Here is a 13,323-nt window from a genome sequence, read left to right on the forward strand (position 1 = left end):
TTGATGAGGCCCAGTAAGGTTCTACGCAAGCACACAAAAGGTCACAGAGTCGTGGCATCACAGCGTGTGCCGTGACCTTGAATGCACATGCACACGCCCCATCCAAATCCAGTCGAGTGTGAGATGCCCAGGGATTTTAGCACAAGCTGCGGCTGTCTGAATATGCAGCAAGAACTGGACAGGTTGTGGTGAGTAATGACGTATGTGAGAGGTAAGGTAACCAAGTCTAAGTATTTTTTTCATTTTTTACATCTTAAATTTATATACATTCTGGTGTTCTGGAGAGATCACAGAGCATAGTAAGGGGAATCAAATTTGTGGACAATAGCTTCTGTGTGAAATCAAATTTCCCTGGAAAACCCGGCGAACAGGCAACATTGAGTTTTCCCTAATCTGCTCATCTCCATACCTTTCCATCAATAAACTTCCAACAGAGCCCTTTTTTGTTTTTGTGTTTCTGCTATTCGCTCCCCTTCTTCCCAGAGCCATAACTTTTTTATTTTTCCATCAATATGGCCATGGGAGGGCTTGTTTTTTGCTGGACAAGTTGTAATTTTGAATGTCTCCATTGGTTTTACCATATCATGTACTCAAAAAACAGGAAAAAAAATCCAAGTGGGGCGAAATTGCAAAAAAAGTGCAATTCCACAACTGTTTTTAGAATTTTTTTTTACCATATTCACCAAATGCTAAAAGTGACCTGCTATTATGATTCTCCAGGTCATTACGAGTTCATAGATGCTAAACATGTATAGGTTCTTTTTTATTTAAGTGGTAAAAAAATCCAAAGTTTGTTAAAAAACAAATTGCATCATTTTCCGAGACTCGTAGCATCTCCATTTTTTGAGATCTCGAGTTTGCTGAGGGCTTATTTTTTGTGTGCCGAGCTGATGTTTTTAACAATACCATTTTGGTGTGGATATGATCTTTTGATTGCCCATTATTGCATTTCAATGCAATGTTGTGGCGACCAAAAAACATAATTCAGGAGTTTTGACTTTTTTTTTTCGCTACGCTGTTTACTAATTGGATTAATTCTTTTTATAGCTTGCTAGATCGGGCGATTCTGAACACGACAATACCAAATATGTATATGTTTGATTTTTTTTATTGTTTTATTTTGAAGGGGGATGATTGATTTGAACTTTTATATATATGGTATATATATATATATATATATATATATATATATATATATATATATATATACAGTACAGACCAAAAGTTTGGACACACCTTCTCATTGAAAGATTTTTCTGTATTTTCATGACTATGAAAATTGTACATTCACACTGAAGGTATCAAAACTATGAATTAACACATGTGGAATTATATACTTAACAAAAAAGTGTGAAACAACTGAAATTATGTCTTATATTCTAGGTTCTTCAAAGTAGCCACCTTTTGCCTTGATGACTACTTTGCACACTCTTGGCACTCTCTTGATGAGCTTCAAGAGGTAGTTACTGGGAATGGTTTTCACTTCACAGGTGTGCCCTGTCAGGTTTAATAAGTGGGATTTCTTGCCTTATAAATGGTGTTGGGACCATTAGTTGTGCTGTGCAGAAGTCTGGTGGATACACAGCTGATAGTCCTACTGAATAAACTGTTAGAATTTGTATTATGGCAACAAAAAAGTAGCTAAGTAAAGAAAAACGAGTGGGCATCATTACTTTAAGAAATGAAGGTCAGTCAGTCCGAAAAATTGGGAAAACTTTGAAAGTGTCCCCACGTGCAGTGGCAAAAACCATCAAGCGCTACAAAGAAACTGGCTCACATGAGGACAGCCCCAGGAAAGGAAGACCAAGAGTCACCTCTGCTTCTGAGGATAAGTTTATCTGAGTCACCAGCCTCAGAAATCGCAGGTTAACAGCAGCTCAGATTAGAGACGAGCTCAATGCCACACAGAGTTCTAGCAGCAGACACATCTCTACAACTGATAAGAGGAGACATTGTGCAGCAGGCCTTCATGGTAAAATAGCTGCTAGGAAACCACTGCAAAGGACAGGCAACAAGCAGAAGAGACTTGTTTGGGCTAAAGAACACAAGGAATGAACAATAGACCAGTGGAAATCTGTGCTTTGGTCTGATGAGTCCAAATTTGAGATCTTTGCTTCCAAGCACCGTGTCTTTGTGCACCACAGAAAAGGTGAACGGATGGATTCTACATGCCTGGTTCCCACCATGAAGCATGGAGGAGGAGGTGTGATGATGTGGGGGTGCTTTGCTGGTGACACTGTTGGGGATTTATTCAAAATTGAAGGCATACTGAACCAGCATGGCTACCACAGCATCTTGCAGCAGCATGCTATTCCATCTGGTTTGCGTTTAGTTGGACCATCATTTATTTTTCAACAGGATAATGACCCCAAACACACCTCCAGGCTGTGTAAGGGCTATTTGACCAAGAAGGAGAGTGATGGGGTGCTGCGCCAGATGACTTGGCCTCCACAGTCACCAGACCTGAACCCAATCGAGATGGTTTGGGGTGAGCCGGACTGCAGAGTGAAGGCAAAAGGGCCAACAAGTGCTAAGCATCCCTGGGAACTCCTTCAAGATTGTTGGAAGACCATTCCCAGTGACTACCTCTTGAAGCTCATCAAGAGAATGCCAAGAGTGTGCAAAGCAGTCATCAAAGCAAAAGGTGGCTACTTTGAAGAACCTAGAATATAAGACATAATTTCAGTTGTTTCACACTTTTTTGTTAAGTATATAATTCCACATGTGTTAATTCATAGTTTTGATGCCTTCACTGTGAATATACAATTTTCAGTCATGAAAATACTGAAAAATCTTTAAATGAGAAAGTGTGTCCAAACTTTTGGTCTGTACTGTATATATATATTTTAGTGCATTATCTGTAACCTATAGTTCCAGTATGGGCTAGATATATTTGTTTAAATTAATTCAAATTTCTTGGAAAACTATCTCATATCTACTGTATGTTTGATCCATATTTATGGCATATTGACAGTATATTATATGTGTTAAATAAGTGATAAAGTTCTTTTGAAAGGGAGACCACCAGTTGCTAAAACTAGGAGGCAAAAAAAGACCCATTTGGTGGAAAAGCATGCTTTGTTTAGTTTATGTCTAATATTGTACACTTTATATATCTACACACAGCTTACCTTTGTTTCTTATGAAGACTCTTATCGTAATTGTGCGTTTTTTAACTACTGTCTAAATTGCTGGGAGCACAAGAGATAAAGGGCTTTTTGGGACCTAGCTCTTCTCACCCCAAACTTGTAAACTACTCTTAGGCCACACTTGCGTAGAATACAGACGAGTGCTATGCGAGTAAACATTCCATAGCACTCGGAGCAGTGTTAATCTATGGGGAAGCTCAGTATTTTTTCTCAGACGTATTCTATGTGTGTGTAAAATCGCAGTATGCTGCAATTGTATGCGTATATCATCCGAGACTCGTCAATGTAAGCCTACGGGTGCGAGAAAAACTCAGACACCACACAGACCATTCGTCTAGCTTGCGACAAATATGCACCCATTTTCCTCATTTCAGCCCAGTGAGCAATTTAATTCAATGGGGAAAATCAGTGAGAAATGTAAAGCCATACAAGTATCATACGGATGTCATATGGATACATAGGTGCAAGAAACTCGCATCATCGCAATGCAAACACATTACTCACGGATGACCATACAGAGAACACTTGTGTGACTCTCGGCAGGGTGACTCGGACCGATTTTTCATACATTAAGTGTGACCCCGGCCTTATACCCAAAATTGCAGGAATAGAATCCAGCAGTATGGGACTGAGGAAAGATGTAAGTTGCATAAGGACTGTTTTACAAAGATTCTTTGTTACATACAGTGCAATATCTGGATGCCAATTACCCAGAGTGAAGACACTGTACATAATGATCTTTCCTTGGGGAGACATGATTGCATAGAATGTACAGTAACTACAGACCACATGAGATGAGATCCTCGCTTGCTGTAGTTTTGTGCAGCTCTTATTAACTTGCATTACACAAGACATGTTTACCTTACAAAATCCAGAATTTCAGAAACCCACATTAAACCTCTTGAAACATCAAACATGAAGTCTTAGGAAACCACATTGACCAAGTAGCCAAAAGGCTTAACTAGTAGTGTATTTAGATTGTATCAAATAAGATTGGAAATATGTTGCACAAACAAAATCAGGCTTGGGTTCACCTGGAAGAATTTCCTATCTGTATGCAATGACAAACACGTACTTGGTACATATTTGACCTTAAGTGAACGTATGTTCCAGACTTCAGTTACTATTTTAGATAGTGAACAGTCAAGTTGGTTTTAGATTAAAGGGAACTTGTCACTTGATTCATGCCATGCAATCCATGGGCAGCAAGAATCGGGGCCCGGCTACTCGAATGCAGCCAGTATATTTTTCTCTGAAATGATCTGGCCAGGGAACAATGGCAGAGATGAAACAAGTAAACCTGTCAGCAGCATTGTGCTCAGTAAACTACACACAGTATCAGGTCGGCAACGTTATACTGATTAAAATGATACCTGGGTTGATGAAATCGGTCTTGTGGTTGTTGTTTATCCCCTTTCCAACATCGGGCGTAATAGTACGCTGATGTCAGACTCCCTCCCTTTGATGTGGGCTCCAACGGCGAGCCCACATCTCTCCCAGCACATATCAGCTGTTTTGAACAGCTGACATGTGCCTACAATAGCCGCGGGTGGAATCACGATCCACCCGCGGCTACTAACCAGTTAAATGGCGCAGTCAAACTCTGACAGCGGCATTTAATTTGCGCTTCCAGGAATCATGCCGGAAATACGAACACCGGCGACCCCCGTCACTTGATCGCGGGTCACAGGTGTGAAGGCATGGCAACCTGAAGTCTCCTGGGGACCTCTATGGTTGTCAGTGCTGGCTTGCTGTGAACGCCACCCAGTGGTCAGTGCTCATGGCAAGTGAGCAATTCTGCTGTATACACACATGGTCAAAAGTGTTGGTACCCATCGTTTAATGACAGAAAAACCCACAATGGTCACAGAAATAACTTGAATCTGACAAAAGTAATAATAAATAAAAAATTTATGAAAATTAGCAAATGAAAGTCAGACATTGCTTCCACAGAATTTAAAAAAATAAAACTCATGAAATAGGCCTGTACAGAAATGATGGTAACCTGTGGGGGTCTTTATGTGATGATCTGCTTAAATATTCATCCTTATGGCTTATGACAGGTCACTGATCTGCCCCTATTTTACATACTGCGTATAATATGGTTTAAAAAAAAAATCATATTCATCAGGCAGGCGCCGGTGACGCTCGTGCTGTAGCATGATAAGGTGGACCTGTTGAAGTGCAGCTGGCACGAAACAGCCGTCGTCCACACAAGGTATCTGCTCCTCTCCTGCTGTACCCGTGTTATGGACTAAATAAAGGAATGTTTTACCGGATGGTGATTGCCACCGCTTTTCTTTGTTTTTGGACCATAAGGTGGATAATATGCCGGTTTTCATTTAATTTAGACATATAGTTTTGTTGTAAGAAAAAAAATTATCTCACTCAAAATGATGCCAGCAGCTGCACCTGTGCAGTAGCATCTATCGCGATCCAATAGATGCTACTGCGCTGTTCTATTGGAATGCGATAGATGCTACTGTGCAGGTGCCGCCGGCGCTATTTTGGTAGCCAGAACTGTTTTAGTTTAACCAGATTTTATTGGTTATACATAACAAAACATAATATAAAAAAACAAAATTTCATTTGAGCCACGCAGGGCCTCATTGCATACAGGAGCCAGAACTCTTAATGGTTGGTAGGGGATCAAATACTTATTTCTCACTGCAAAATGCAAATAAATTTATATAATTTATGCAATGTGATTTTCTGGATTTTATTTTTGATATTCTACCAGTCAATGTTAAAATTAACCTATCCTTAAAATTATAGACTGTTCATGTCTTTGTCAGTGGGCAAACTTACAAAATCAGCAAGGGATCAAATACTTACCGTATTTTTCGCACCTGATAATACGAGGCATCCTCAAATTTGGTGAAGAAAAAGATAATTTTTTTTAATGTTAAATGGGATGCTAGGTGTTAAAAATTGGCTTGTACTCGCATGAAAATGCATGAAACTTGCATTGCACTTGTTCGACTGTGCAGGAACAAAATCCGACTGATTTTAACCCCTTTACCCCCAAGGGTGGTTTGCATGTTAATGACCAGGCCAAATTTTGAGGTTATAACTCTGGAACTTTTCAACAGATCCCGGTGATTCTGACACTGTTTTCTTGAGACATATTGTACTTCATGATAGTAGTAAAATTTCTTTGATATGACTTGCGTTTATTTGTGAAAAAACAGAAATTTGGAGAAAAGTTTGAAAATTTTGCAATTTTCCAAATTTGAATTTTCATGCCCTTAAATTATACAGATACAGTACAGACCAAAAGTTTGGACACACCTTCTCATTTAAAGATTTTTCTGGATTTTCATGACTATGAAAATTGTACAATCACACTGAAGGCATCAAAACTATGAATTAACACATATGGAATTATATGCTTAACAAAAAAGTGTGAAACAACTGAAATTATGTCTTATATTCTAGGTTCTTCAAAGTAGCCACCTTTTGCTTTGATGACTGCTTTGCACACTCTTGGCATTCTCTTGATGAGCTTCAAGAAGTAGTCACCAGGAATGGTCTTCCAACAATCTTGAAGGAGTTCCCAGAGATGCTTAGCACTTGTTGGCCCTTTTGTTTGGGGTCATTGTCCTGTAGAAAAATAAATGATGGTCCAACTAAACACAAACCGGATGGAATAGCATGCCGCTGCAAGACGCTGTGGTAGCCATGCTGGTTCAGTATGCCTTCAATTTTGAATAAATCCCCAACAATGTCACCAGCAAAGCACCCCCACACCATCACACCTCCTCCTCCATGCTTCACGGTGGGAACTAGGCATGTAAAGTCCATCCGTTCACCTTTTCTGCATCGCACAAAGACACGGTGGTTGGAAGCAAAGATCTCAAATTTGGACTCATCAGACCAAAGCACAGATTTCCACTGGTCTATTGTTCATTCCTTCTGTTCTTTAGCCCAAACAAGTCTCTTCTGCTTGTTGCCTGTCCTTAGCAGTGGTTTCCTAGCAGCTATTTTACCATGAAGGCCTGCTGGACAAAGTCTCCTCTTAACAGTTGTTGTAGAGATGTGTCTGCTGCTAGAACTCTGTGTGGCATTGAGCTCGTCTCTAATCTGAGCTGCTGTTAACCTGCGATTTCTGAGGCTGGTGACTCGGATAAACTTATCCGCAGAAGCAGAGGTGACTCTTGGTTTTCCTTTCCTGGGGCGGTCCTCATGTCAGCCAGTTTCTTTGTAGCGGTTAATGGGTTTTGCCACTGTACTTGGGGACACTCTCAAAGTTTTCACAATTTTTCGGACTGACTGACCTTCATTTCTTAAAGTAATGATGGCCACTCGTTTTTCTTTACTCAGCTGTTTTTTCTTGCCATAGTACAAATTCTAACAGTCTATTCAGTAAGACTATTAGCTGTGTATCTACCAGCCTTCTGCACAACACCACTGATGGTCTCAACCCCATTTAAAGGCAAGAAATCCCCCTTATTAAATCTGACAGGGTACACCTGTGAATTGAAAACCATTCCCGGTGACTACCTCTTGAAGTTCATCAAGAGAATGCCAAGAGTGTGCAAAGCAGTCATCAAAGCAAAAGGTGGCTACTTTGAAGAACCTACAATATAAGACATATTTTCAGTTGTTTCACACTTTTTTGTTAAAGAGAACCTGTCACCCCCCCCCAGGCTTTTGTAACTAAAAGAACCACCTTGTGTAGCACTAATGCTGCGTTCGTACAAGGTGGCTCTTTTAGTTATGCTCCCTGCACACGCTGAAATAAGCACTTATAAAATGTTCCCGCTCATACCGTGAAATTGCCAGGGAGGTGGGCCTTTCCCCTCTAATTAGACGCAGCACAGCCGTCATTCATGTCTCCTTGGCGCCGGGCGCCGCCTCCTCAGCGTTGTTTGAATCTGTCCCGGAGCCTGCTCTGTGTTGTTAACCCCTGGGCATGCGCAGTTAGCGCTGCCTGTCTTCTGACATCATTTGATGTCAGGTTTACTGCGCCTGTGTGGCCGCGCTGCCCGAGATCCCGCCCCGCAGTGTCTTCTGATTTATTCACACTGCGGGGCTGGGATTCATGGGCATGCACAGTGCATATCTTCGCCTCTCACTCATCTCCCTCCTCTTTCTTCAGACTGTGCGGCGTCAGCTGATCCCTAATCACATGCCAGAGGCGTTATAGCGGGTTTTTCTGTTTGGCTGCTGTCACACGCCAAAAGATGCTTTTTATTTAAAAAAATAGTTTTTGCATCACCATATTTTGAGAGCTATAATTTTTCCATATTTTGTCCCACAGAGTCATATGAGTCTTGTTTTTTGCGGGACGAATTGACATTTTTATTGGTACCATTTTCGGGCACATGACATTTTTTGATCGCTTTTTATTCTGATTTTTGGGAGGCAGAATGAACAAAAACCAGCAAATCATTAATTTATTTTTCTTGGGGGGGTGTTTATACCGTTCCGCGTGCGGTAAAATTGATAAAGCAGTTTTATTCTTCGGGTTAGTACGATTACAGCAATACCTCATTTATATAATTTTTTTATGTTTTGGCGCTTTTGTACAATAAAAACTATTTTATATAGAAAATAATAATTTTTGCATGGCTTTATTCTGAGAGCTGTTACATTTTTATTTTTTCACTGATGGAGCTGTTTGGGGGCTTGTTTTTTGCTGGACAAGATGACATTTTCAGCGGTACCATGATTATTTATATCCGTCTTTTTGATCTCGTGTTATTCCACTTTTTGTTTGGCAGTATGATGATAAAGTATACGATTAGAAGAAAACGGCTGCACTCACCAACCTTCTTATGCAGGTCACTTTATTCAGTCCATATTTATGGACTGAATAAAGTGACCTGCATAAGAAGGTTGGTGAGTGCAGCCGTTTTCTTCTAATCGTATACATTTACTTGGTTTCTCTGGCTACGGCACCCGACACCCAGCAGGAAAGCGATATTCCATTAACTCACAAGCTCGCATATATGCAGGATCTGTGGTGCGGGTCACTGACTTTCTTATCTACACACCAGTATGATGATAAAGCATTGTTTTTTGCTTTTTTTTATGGTGTTCACTAGTGGGACAGTTTTATAGGCGGGGTCATTATGGACACAGGGATACCAAATGTGTGTACTTTTATTGTTTTGATTTTTTTTTCATTTCATTTTTTTTTTGTGATAGAATAAATATTGATTTTTTTATTATTATTTTTTATTATTTTTTAAAATACTTTTACAATTATTTTTTTACTTTTTTTTATTTCATTCTTACTTTAACACTTTGTCCCAGTATGGGACAATCATTTTGTGCAGGCTGATCGCTTCTATAGCATGCAGATCTGTATGCTATAGAAGCTGTCAGCACTGCAGCTTCTGTGCACTAACCTTAGAGACTTCCTGACATGCACTGTGCATGACAGGAAGTCTCTCAGCTTTGGAGACCCAGATGTCGTCATGTTTGATAGCCGTGTTCCGGGGGTTAAAGTGTCAGGAGTGGTCTGTAACTTCTCCTGGCACATAGTACCGGGTGCCAGCTGTGAGAATCAGCTGACACCTGGCCCCGATCGGCCGCACACCACCCGTGTGTGGCTGATCGGCTATGATGTGCTATCCCGTCCATGGTTAGATGGGCTCAGGGCACATGGACGGGATAGTACGTTGGATGTCTGGGGTTAAAATCGCTAGTGTGACTCGAGCCTTTGGGTATGTGTGCACGTTTAGTTTTTGCTTGCAGAAATTTCTGCAAGGTTTCTGCATCTCTTGGCAACAAAAATGCTGCTGCAAAAATGCACATTTTGTGGCCTTTTTTTGTGCATTTTTCTGTGGTTTTGCATGCGTTTTTGTATAGCTATGAATGCTTTTTTGAGCTAAATAAACATATTTTTTTAAAAAACTTTTGTGATGTAATTTCTTGGTTCAATACATTTTTCATTCTGATGCAGAAGTATCAAGGTAATGGGACTAGAGCTTGTTGTCAGCCGCTGTCATTGACACCAAACTCAAGATTTAGTAATGAAAAGGTGTCAGTGAGACACCCTCAATACTAAGTTGGTAAGTAAATACACACAAACACATTGTAACCAGCCTATGTAGGAGCGTTAACAGAATGAACCTACATAGGCTATAACCAAACCAAACAGCAGCTGCTAATTTTTACAAAACATTTTTAAAAAATTACGTGGGCTCCCACATAATTTTCATACCCAGCAGAGGGATAGCCGACGGATGAGGGCCGATGTTAATATTCTGGGAAGGAGCCAATAGCCATAAAGGTTCCCAGGCTATTAATATTAGCTCACAGCTGTTTGCTTGGTCTTTACTTGCTAGTTTAGAGGACCAAAAAAAAATTGACATAGAGTCCCCCTATAAAATTTAACTAGCAAAGACTAGGCAGATCGCTGCAGGCTGATATTAACGACCTAGGAAGGGGCCATGGATTTTGCCCCCCCAAGACTAAAAACATCAGCTCTCAGATGCCCCATAAAAGGTGCATCTGTAAGATGTGCCAAATCTGGCTTTTAGCCTCGCTCTTCCTACTTGCCCTGATGCGGAGGCAAGCGGGGCAAAGGTTGGGGGGTTGATGTCACCTTTGTATTGTCAGATGACATCAAGCCCAGAGGTTGGTAATGCAGAGGCATCTATAAGATGCCCCCATTACTAACACCCATAGTGATATTATTAAAAAAAACACCCACACCCAGAATAAAGTCCTGTATTGTATCTAAATTTAACCATACTCACTGAGTCCACTGAAACCAATGTCTCCTGTAACCAAAATAAAATAATAAACTACAATATTCCTCACCTGTCCGCTGAGAAGGTAATAATCCATAAAGTCCCAAGACAATCTTGATGACTTTGCGGGCAGTCACTGATGTGACTGCTCTCAACGACAGCTGGCTATACACTAACACCGGAGATAATTGCTCTTGCAGTGTATAGCACTGAGCTGCGGTGAAAATGTTCCACGGAGTTCATCTGCTGATGTGCCCTGGTGATCTCACTTCCGACACTTCTTCATGAGAAAATTCAGCTGATGAACTTGTGTGACCTCTCTCACAGCAGCTCAGCGCTATACACTGTGGAAGCGATGACGCTCCTGTCAGTGTGTAGCCGGCAGCCGATTAGAGCAGTCTGTTCTACAAGTGGGATCACCGTGGGACACTTGGGATTATGTGGGCTACGGCAAACAGGAGAGTATATGGTGGCTTATTATTTTTTTATTTTACATTTTTTATAGGAGAAAAGGGCATCAGGAATTTGGTGCTAGGTGAGTATAACGTGTTTCTTATTTTTATTTGAATATGTATCTACCACAGGTCACGGTATCTCTGCGGGATCACAATGACATCTGACAGCGTGATCCCGCAGCTCTCTGACAGCGGTAACGATCTACCGGTGGTAACGTTACCCTCTATCAGAACGCCACGCCAGTTTTTCCCATGCTGTTATACAGCATGGCAAACACTAATATGCGACCGTCCAGGCTGAGAATCACTGATGAATGAGCTGCGATGAGATCACCGCTTGCACCATGAGAGTTTTTTTCACGGTGCTAGCGGGGAACTCACCGAGGTCACAGGAGTTCAGCCCAGCTGGGAACGCAGCCTCAGTGAGCTCATATTAGCACCCATCGTGGTCCCAACCCTCGTTTACCCATTTATTCAACAAAACTAAAAATAAAAATACTCACCTTTCCGCCGATAATCCATTAACACCAATGTCCGACAACAATCCCGGAGGTTTGGTGAGCAGTCATATCAGTGATGATGTGACCTCTTACCACGCCAGCCGGAACATATTGAGTTGAACATGAGAATGTGGCTGTATGCGACTAGTGGTGACGTCATTAAGGTCAGACCCTAACAGTACATGGTTAAAGTTCTTAGCCTCAAAGAAGAAAAAAATAGCAAAGCTACAGGTAACTCCTTTAACAGAAAGTACATGGAATCATTGCATGGTTGTACTTAACAAGAACATGTAGTGCAGTGTTCTAGGTCAGCATCATTCTCAGTTAACCCTCTTCTGCACAGTAACTACACTTAACCATTTATAAATGCTCATATTTATTTGCAATTTTTCTTTATAGCATCAATGTATAGTGAAGTCTTGTACAAGCCCAGATGATTGATACCCAATCACGCATACTTATATACAATTATGAGTACTAATAATAGGGTGCTTATTAACCTACTCTATGTCTTTAAAGTAACAGGAAACAAAAATACCCTGAGTGCAAAAATGAATGCAAGCATGAGGAAATCAAACTAGTCTGAAGGAGATGTCTCTTTTAGATTCCAGATATAGGGCATAGCTTTATATATTATGTATTTAGTTACATAAGCCTGAATAGTCAGTAATACGTTACACAGTTCCTCCTTGGCTTCACTGGAGCATATGGTGCCCTAGGCAAATCCACTGCTTTTCCAAGGCTAGAATTGACTCTGTGTAGTATTGGTAAATACCTTCTGAGAAACTCCTGCTGTTTTTGTACCTTCTGGCATCATATACATTTTCTCAAAAAAAGCAGCATTGTGCTAATTCTCATATCCAATGCCTCTAGTTCCAGTATTTCTTCTCCCCTTGCAAGATACAATGATGTTCTGTAGTCAGTCTCCATTAATCTTTCCTACCAGTTAGGAACAGAAGCCACGTTTATAGTGAAAGTGCTCAAGGATGAGGGAAAAAAATACTTTTCCGGGAGAGCAAAAATTCCACATTCTCCATCACAACCATCCAGACAAAACACTGGTTGATTTTATTTGTCTGGGAGGCAAAGGAAGTTTACATCTAGTGCATAGAGCATTTCCAAAATGGTCTCATTTTCAAGCAAGTAACTTAATGGGAGATCAAGCTGCAGAACAAGCAGTAAAGTTTACAATGTTTATTGACATGTTCTAAAGTGTAATTGTATCCATGTTTTTTGAGAGAATTTCTTGATTGCCTGAGTCCTAACTCATTGCCTGGTTTAAACAGCGAATGGTTACTGAAAGCATAAAGACGTCTTTGATTGGAGACCATGTGTTGGTTGCAGGAGGAAATATTACACATAATAAGTGTTCTGACAGAGTGTGTTGACTGAGGACGGCAGTGTGTTTGTCCATAGAGTTACTTGTGCCTATAAATACTTTTAAGATTACGTCACGAGATCTTGTATGTATTTATAGCTGCAAGGAAATCAAGTTTGAGCAATCCCCAATTAT

The sequence above is a fragment of the Ranitomeya variabilis genome, chromosome 4, assembly GCF_051348905.1.
Source record: "Ranitomeya variabilis isolate aRanVar5 chromosome 4, aRanVar5.hap1, whole genome shotgun sequence".
NCBI lineage: Eukaryota > Metazoa > Chordata > Amphibia > Anura > Dendrobatidae > Ranitomeya > Ranitomeya variabilis.